Genomic DNA, 9,211 nt, shown 5'->3' on the forward strand with positions numbered 1-9,211 from the left:
AAACCTCGTCACGAGAGGCAAACATTTTTTTGAAGACTATAGAAGAGAGGTCGAATGTAATTTACACAAGCTATTTGTTTGTTCCGTCAAAGTATTATTATTGGCAATTAAAGAAAAAAGTTATCACAATTCTGTCTGGGGTGAGAGGCATTCCACCCAGGCCTGTTCCCCTACCTCTTCCATCCAGTTACCTAGTGCTATAAATATGGCCTATAACAATATACTCAAAATTAATGTGCCACAAAACCCCTATACTACATGTTCGATTCATTTGCATTATACACAGACCATTTTCAGACTCGCCAACATACCGTGCAACCTACATAACTCGACAGTTGGGACCTTTCGCAAACCTCACGGACGCTAATATTAGGGTCCCCTAACACAAAAGTTAAAGCTTAATCATACACTTGATTTTTAAGATTGATTGTGCATTATAGTCAATAGAATCAAACGTAGAAAAGTGCTCTACAATCAATGCTAAGCTTTGTGTTACAGGGGTTACAGGCCCTACAGATCTGCGTTTCGTGAGCAAAATTCTTTCCCGCGACACCCGCACCATACATGCATGTACATTACGACTGATGGCTGGAGATATTCGAAATGCAGGACCTACAATAGATTATGACATGGATAAGAAAGTGGTTTTTCAAACAAATCGAGTACATATTGAGTGAGGAAAAAGTTACTGAATTAAGGCTTAGATATAGATCATTACAGTCCATCGAATCGATATTGCATTTAATGTGGATTATTGGTGGATCTCTGGCAATTGATTCCATGGGTCAAATCACCTCTCCAGCAGAAACCATTTCGCATGTGTTGATTATGTACACAGCATGTATACGTCTGAACAAGGAGTTACCTTTGTCTGAACACGTACCAGCCGAAATTTCTTTTGCTTACTCCTACACAAACGATATGCCTCTAGCACACAATGTAATGGGCATTATGTTTTACTTTCCCCAAAAATGGGGATTAGATTCGAATTCCCGGGGGGGGGGGGGGGGCACTTCCATTGATGATTGGATACCAGGCACGACCATGCGGTTTCGAAAAGCACCCTAAACAAGGGAAGCAAGGCTTTTCCATGAAGAATATGAAAATGCATCTCTTACGAAGTATTTAGCTTGTGAAACCCTACAAGTATTGAAAACATATCCTCCTTTTCAGTATTTTAAACATCGTGTTTGACACCCTTATAACGTTACATAGGCCTATACGTAACGTACTTGCCCACTCTTTCCCTTTCTTTTTACGCGTGGTCGCGCCTGGTATCCACTCTTCAATGGAAGTGGGCCCCCCGGGCGGCCTCTCGAGCTCTGGGAGGAACCAAATGTGGCTTTGGTAAGTCGTCCTAAATCGGATATATCGCTGTTACCATAGTAGCAACCAGAATTTTGCACACGAAACGCAGATTGAATGTATCCGTTCCAGATGCGAAACGAAAAAAAAAAATTCATGTCACACAATTTGCATTGCAGGACAGAGTTTTACAACCATGACGACGGGCCCAAAAGTCTCTTCCAAAATCAACTACCGTCGCAAATAAGCGTTCGCGTTCTCCAACGAAAGGTCGGGAGTACCTACGCAACGGTTCGTTAATATGGACACATGTATTACATTGGAACGACGTATCAACAATATAAGACAATTCAGAAGCAAAATGGCCCATTATGTCCTTTATCTAGCAATCCCACCAATGAAACTGAACAAGCTAATACGTTATTTTGAATGGCATACTACTCCTCAGATTTGTTGATGTGACTGAAATCGCGACAAACTATTTATCCTGTTATAAGTTTAAAAGGGAGCAGAATTCCAGTTGTATGGAATAGAATAATAATAACAATAAAAAAACCTATTTATTTGGCTACTCATGAATATAGTTTAGTCACGACTTAAGGCCTGGTCCCACTGGCCGACGGGTACAAAACGTATTCATAAAGGACACAGCGGACGAACAACATTTCGCGGGTGGCTCTATCCGTTTGTATCCGCTCCTAAAAAGGAAAAAAAATGTGAAAAATTGGCGAAAACATAACGGAAAAGAACGGATGTAGGTAGTATGTAGCCTGGATGTTAAAAGGTTGTTCATCGGAAACCTTGCGGATGATAACACATAGAAGTGGATGACAGCTCCGAAGGGGTTGCTGGTGGATTTTGATACTTTATTTACGAGATGCATACGCTTACATCCTTTCTATTTCCCTGCTTCTAATGATTTATAGATCTTCCAAGTACCTTATCGTTCCTCCCTTTTTCCGTTGTTCAGCTTCAGTGGATCTAAGATGCCCAGAGGACGCAGAGAGGATACAGCGGACGTTTAACGGATGATAACGGACATGGAACGTTTGTTGCTCGTATATGTTGCGGATTACATCGTACCGGCGGAAAGTTCATCCGTTCTATAATTTTGTGGAGCTCAAAAGTGTTTGCGCGGATGTAATCACAGTTGGACGGATGCTTGATGGATAGAGCGTAATTATGTGAAACGGATGCATAGCGTTTTACAACGGATGGCAAGATTTTTTTACGCTTTACATCTGCATGCATTCGTAAGTGCAGTGGGACCGGGCCTTTAAATCAATGATTAAAGTTCAGAAATGAATACCCGAGTCTCTCGTGGATACACAAATTGAATTGTGTATGGTTATGGAGAGAGAAAGAAAGAGAGGCTAAGAAATAAATTATAGAGATACAGAGAGGGAAATGGATAGAGAGAGAGGGAGAGAGTCTAGAGAGAGAGTATGATAGAGAGATGGAGAGATTATGATAGAGAGAGGAGAGATAAAAGGGGAGAGATGAAGGGGGGAGAGGGTGAGAGGGGGTACAGTCAGATGTTTGTTCACATGACACAGTGCAACTGAAACATTTTCTGTCATTTGCGATTCACTAACTTCACATCAAAAGTAGATGATATTATTTTGTATACACTGAAAATGTCTTTTCCGAAAAAAAACTGTGTGAAAAAAATTGGCAGGCATTATCATGATTGAAATCAGTTTATACAGTCACACTGATGTGTCGACTTCACAGGTATGAATGTGATATTATTGGCAGAGTTTGGGAATAACTCACTTCATTCAAGGTTACTCCTTTAAAGATATCAGTATTGACTTCCTTATTGGTGTATCTAATCCCTCTTAAGGTAGAATAATTGGCATCGCACACAGGTATGACGGCAATTGGTCTATATCACATAATATTCCCATCTCGCCTCGTTCTTCTCAAGAAGATGATGGCCGTGTTTAACCCCTGGCTTCCTTTTCAGCATTCATAAAGGTTAGCTTCGATAGGTACCATCTTCTTTTCTGTACCTCTTTGAATGAAAGGAATTTGGTAACTCTACCATGAATGGTAACTGCGCAGAATCAAATCACAATCAAAGATTCCATGCATTGGAATCACAAGGTCTTCTCAAGCTTTGATGATCCATGTTGGCAACTGATTTCATATTCATGTTAATATCAAATTGTTTACCTGTTAGTTAGTTTAATTTCTGTCCATGTTAATCTTGATTGTTTTGTTTACTGAAAAATTGAGAATGAACAAGAAATTGAAATCTTGAGGGCAAACCAAAGTTATAATATAATTTTGTATATAGTTGCCTTGAAATAGATTTGAAACACATCAAAATGTGATATAAGGATGACCCAAGCAACCAACTGCTTATAAAAAGTGCAGATCGTTATACCCCATCATTTTATGAAACATAATGCTCTTCCCTTAAAGATAAAACAAAACATGAACCGAGTCATGTCTATCACGACCCGGCTTAAAAGGAGTTTGTTTTAAACTTCTCTCTCTTGAGTAAGTATACACTGTTGAGACTCATCTTAAGTCTAAATCTGTAACACGTTACAGTATTCATTTTCAGTCTGACGTCTTGTCGATGATATAAGAATATATACAAGTGTACCGTATTATATATTACCAGATTACAGTGTGCTAAAGTGAATTATGCTACGTATTGAAAGACATGTTAACGTGTCATTTATCTAGAGAACGAAAATTAATCATGTTAATAGAAAGCGGTCCCATGTAGCGATTCTTACAAATTCATTATCATGTATGCTCTCGATGTCTATCGGTGCATGCATGAGAAGTGATGTAATGAAGTCGCCCATGACATATATAGAACACTGATGATTACAATTTGGCAGCTATCATGTAGGTGTCGATGATGAACAGTGCATAAAACTTTAATCTAGTCACAGCTGGGGGCAAAATAAAAGCTCCAGTCTACCCTCCGATATATTCGCCATAAACATGACAAACATCTTGTCTGGTGTGTGAGGGATCCTACGGAGCATGCCTAGTTCTGTGAAGGTACATGGAAGAGATATTCATAATCCGAAACCCGAGGAGAGTTGGGAATGAAAGGGTAAGAAAGCTAAGCCGATCAGACCCAGGACTGTAAATGGGATGTACTTCCCTCTCTGAAGTACGACACATATACATCGTTTTTAACTGGAAATGAGAAATGAGGACGACTGATCAAAAATAGGATTGATCACTTTGTATAGGCATATAAACCACAACGGTGCATCACAGAAAAAGTCGATGATTTTTTTTTATATCTTTAGCTCAATCGTTGTTTTAAAATTTCTATATTCATTTTTAATGTAGCTGTAAAAAATGCATTGATCAACAAACATAACTTCACTTTACATGTCTACCCCCCCCCTCTCCTCTTCCTCGCTCTAATTTATCAGTAACACGAATTAAACATCGGAGGTTATAGAGGGAATAGTTGTACACCATCTTAGTTGAATAGAATTACAAAGGTTTGAAGTCTAGAGGATAACATGCATTGATTTGAAGTGTGCCCTGATGGGAGAGGATGTCAGCTTTCTATACAAGTACCACATCTTGAGAAAAAATTAACATTTTCAAGAAGAAAGCAAAGCCCTAAGAAAAACACTGATGTCAAGGAAAGCACGGTCGTAACGCATGCAGTCCCGTCTACTTGTTTTCGAGTAATGGGCGAATTGCTGTTGCTGGAAGATAAATTGACAGGTCGGATTGCATTGATTTTGAGAGTCAACATTGCTTATGTGTGAGTCAGAGAAAAGTATCCGAATAAAATGAAGAAAAGTATAAAAAAAAAAGTTAGGAGTGAGGTCAAACTGCTTGCCCTAAATATAATGTTAAGAATAACTTCCTGTAAAGCCAACGTCACTGTGTACGATCCGCTATACGTTCCTGTACGAAACTGTGCCATCGTAAGCCTCTTTGTTTGAGAATAGGACTAAGAATCGGTTTTCATCGTAGCGACATCATGCGATTGACGTGAGACCTTCTTCCACGAAAACTATATGCAGTATATTCAATTTTCAGAATCTTTTTCAGATTTCGTTAAAGGAAAAGTAAATTTTTTGAACAGTGCATAACATTAAGAGAGTTAACTAAATAATTAGATACATAAATAGATAAATGAATAAATAAATAAATAAATAAACAAATAAATCAGTAAATGAATATATGAATAGATAAATAAATGAAAAAAATAACAAAACAAATAAATAAATATATAGAGTATTTACCCAGGTCCTCTGCGACTATTGATTGATAGAAAACATGGTTGACGGGTCTAGATTTGCAAATGATGGATAATTGATATTGTCCCGTCCAATACGAGGATGGACTTTAGAAAGGGGAAGGATGAAGCAGTGGGTGGATACATCATTGAAGATGGAAGGAGAGGTTGTTGGCGGATTGAAGCTTAATTTGCGATCCATTGAAACCCAAGTTATTTCGGAGGATTACTATGAACTTTTGTGCAACCATTAATGATTAAAGGGATATAAAATTTGCAATCGTGAAAGGGTTTGCTTATGTTTTTTAATGTTATTTGATGTTTGGTGGAACGTGAATGGAATTCTAGCTTGGGGAAAGGATACTGGACATGTCAAACTCGTGTTCTTATCTTTTGACTTATATTTTCAGATAGTGGGATTTCTAAATCTGTGAAAAACTAATCAGTAGTGTAAATACATGTACACGGTTTTATAGGGTGACTTCGTTCAAAAGTTTCCATTTGTTATCATGTGGAGAGCTGTAACTATAGTTACTCAAGTTATTCAAAGTTATTCAGTTATCAAAGTGCCTAAAGTTAAGGATTGTAAACAGAAAGAGGCACATTGAATTTTCAAGAAAATATGAATGTTTGAATATACATCATATCTAGAAAATATTTTGAACAACCATGCAGATTAGGTGTTGACGTTGCTGGCTTTCCATAATTGTGGTTGATTGGATCAATAGCAACTCTTTTTAAGACGGGTCCCAGGTATTACACCATGTTTTATGTCGACCGTGTGTGTATACCTTTTACTTTCTGCTCATTCTTTTCGTAGACTGACTGTAATCAAGTTCAAATTTTCTTTAGCCTTATTCTATATATCTTTATCTGAGCCTCCTTTTCGATATTTCAATAAGAATTCCCTACATGTCGTTCCCCCTCACTCGCCCGTCTTTATATTTTCGACGTTTTCGAAGGATTCCCATTTTTTTTTTATCTGGCGGTCATGCTTCTCATTCGATTTTCCCACAGAGGCCTGAAAGCATCCAATTTCCTTTACCATATCGTTTAGCGATCCGGACGCACTTGACTTATTCACCTCGTCACAACCACACTGCATCTATTAAACTACCTCTTATACCATCCCATCATGCACTAAATGTAGGAGTTACATCAGACCTACATAGGAAGAACAATGTGAGGTTCGGAATAAAGAAACGTAGAAATACTTGGATTTATACTTGTAGTTATTATTAGGATGTTTCTTCATTCCGATCTTTTTCTGATGATTCATATAATTCTTTGTTTTACAGAATAGAGCAACAAAGAATATTTATACATCAATGTGGCGACATACACACCCTACCACACCAACATACGCGCATGCGCACCCTCACGCCCCAAGCCCATCCGCTCTCACACACACATAATATGCTTATACAAAGACAAAGTCACTCTTCAACATAAAACTAAGAAATATTTCATTTGATATAATTTATGTGCATCCAATTTCCTTTACCATTTCGTTTAGCAATCCATTGTAGAAAGCGTCCGAAAATGCCCTAATCGCGAATTTTTCGCAACGGCGACGCTGCCGTTCTCTTCAACGCACCGATCCTTTGAAAATACAATTAAAATCACAATGGAGAACTGAGAAGCTTTTGTCGAAAGTTGGTAGACTGGGACAGCGGATCATCCGAAGATTTGTACCGGACGAACAATTGCAAACATATCCTTATCCAGAGTCACGAGACAATGCTGCTCTCCCGGTCCACCAACTTTCGACAAAAGCCTCTCAGCTCTCCATTGTGATTTGACTTGCATTTTCAAAAGAACTGGCGCGTTGTAGAGAGCGACCGCGTCATGACTGCAAAAAACTCTCTATAAACTTCAGCTCAGAAAAGTATTGAAGCTTAAAAGTGACACCGTGATGTTCATATAATCATCTTGTCATGTCTACATCTCTTAGGGACAAGGATAAGATTACGAGATTTCGGATCTCCTCACGTTTACATCCCGTGTAAGAGATGATCAGATGAATCTTGTGGGAGAGATGATCAGATGACAAGATCTTGGATCTCTTCATGTCTACATCTTATAGAAGAGATGATCAAATGACAAGATCTTGGATCTCTTCATGTCTACATCTTATAGAAGAGATGATCAAATGACAAGATCTTGGATCTCTTCATGTCTACATCTTATAGAAGAGATGATCAGAGGGCAAGATCTCGGATCCAAGATCTTGCCATCTGATCATCTCTTCTAAAAGATGTAGACATGACGAAATCCAGGATCTTGCCATCTGATCATTTCATCTTAAAGATGAAGACATGGCGAGATAAAAGATCTTGTTTTCTGATCATCTGTCGCACAATATGTAGACATGACGAGATTCAAGATCTTGTCATCTCATCTTTTCCCTTAAGAGATGTAGACGTGACGAAATGATTATATGAGCGTCTGAGTGGCACTTTTTTTAGTATGATCGCCCATGTCAACATTAATTTCATCATAGTCAGCATTGTGTTGTGGACTGAATAATCTTTGCCAGCCCATTTGGATCGGTGATATGATAATAACCAGCCACTCTTTGAACATTCTACCAAGTGTTCATTTAAGCATATTATGTTTTACATTTGTTTTATTAGTAATAATGAAAAAAGAAATCAATTTGATTTATTATTTGTTGTATTGATCTAGTATCGTAAAAATGTAAAGAAGAGACTTGGCCCCATTAGAATACATCGGAGGACAAGGGGGAATGCCCATTGAAAGAATTTATATCCTTATTATTTTCACCCCTCCTGACGAGGTATTATAGGTATGAGCAGAAAAATATGTTTTATTACCAGCATGATTGTGATTTTTCCTTTTAAATAAACCATATAGAATGATGAACGTAAAAATCCGATATCAGTTTCTATATATTTCCATGGATTAAAAATTCTAGTCAGTCTCTTGTAGTTGTTAGTGTTGATAAATCACACTGCACTGGCTTGGGGTTATTATCATCTTCGCTCCAATTCACGGAATCAATCAAGTGCGTGTTCAATTCAACTGTGAGATTCCATTCCTATTTCTATCGGGGGAAAAGTGAACATAAATGTTATTAATATCGTGACGTCATTAGTCGCTTCGTTGAGCGGTGTATAGATGACTGATGGATAATGTGGGGTTCGAGAAGGCGATGATTTATACCCCTGACTGTATTAAATCATGATGTTAGATTAGGGAGGACCGTAACTAGGACAGGGGTTGATATCCTAATGATTCACCAGACGTAAGGAAGACAACAACAGAAAAATCCCAGCAAACGAACAGACATGGTATCACGAACCTGGATAGGCTGAATGGTCGAAGTAAGGGAGGGGTTTTGATCGGGAAAATATACCCAATATTCAAATATCTAATCACCTTCCTCTCTGCAAAACCGTTATTCATTATCTATGAATAAGAAATGCTTTACATATATATAAAAGGGGGGAAAGCAGCCATAAAGTCAAAGGAAATATTTGATTGTATCGATTATATTAGTGATATATTTGTTCATTGATAACACCTATGTTAAAGGAAACCGAACAGAAAGTTGATTTAAATAAAAAGAGAAAAATTCAAAAAGAATAAAACTGAAAATTTCATCAAAATCGGATGTAAAATAAGAAAGTTATGACTCTTTAAAGT

This window comes from Lytechinus pictus, chromosome 7 (genome assembly GCF_037042905.1).
Source record: "Lytechinus pictus isolate F3 Inbred chromosome 7, Lp3.0, whole genome shotgun sequence".
In the NCBI taxonomy this organism is placed as follows: Eukaryota; Metazoa; Echinodermata; class Echinoidea; order Temnopleuroida; family Toxopneustidae; genus Lytechinus; species Lytechinus pictus.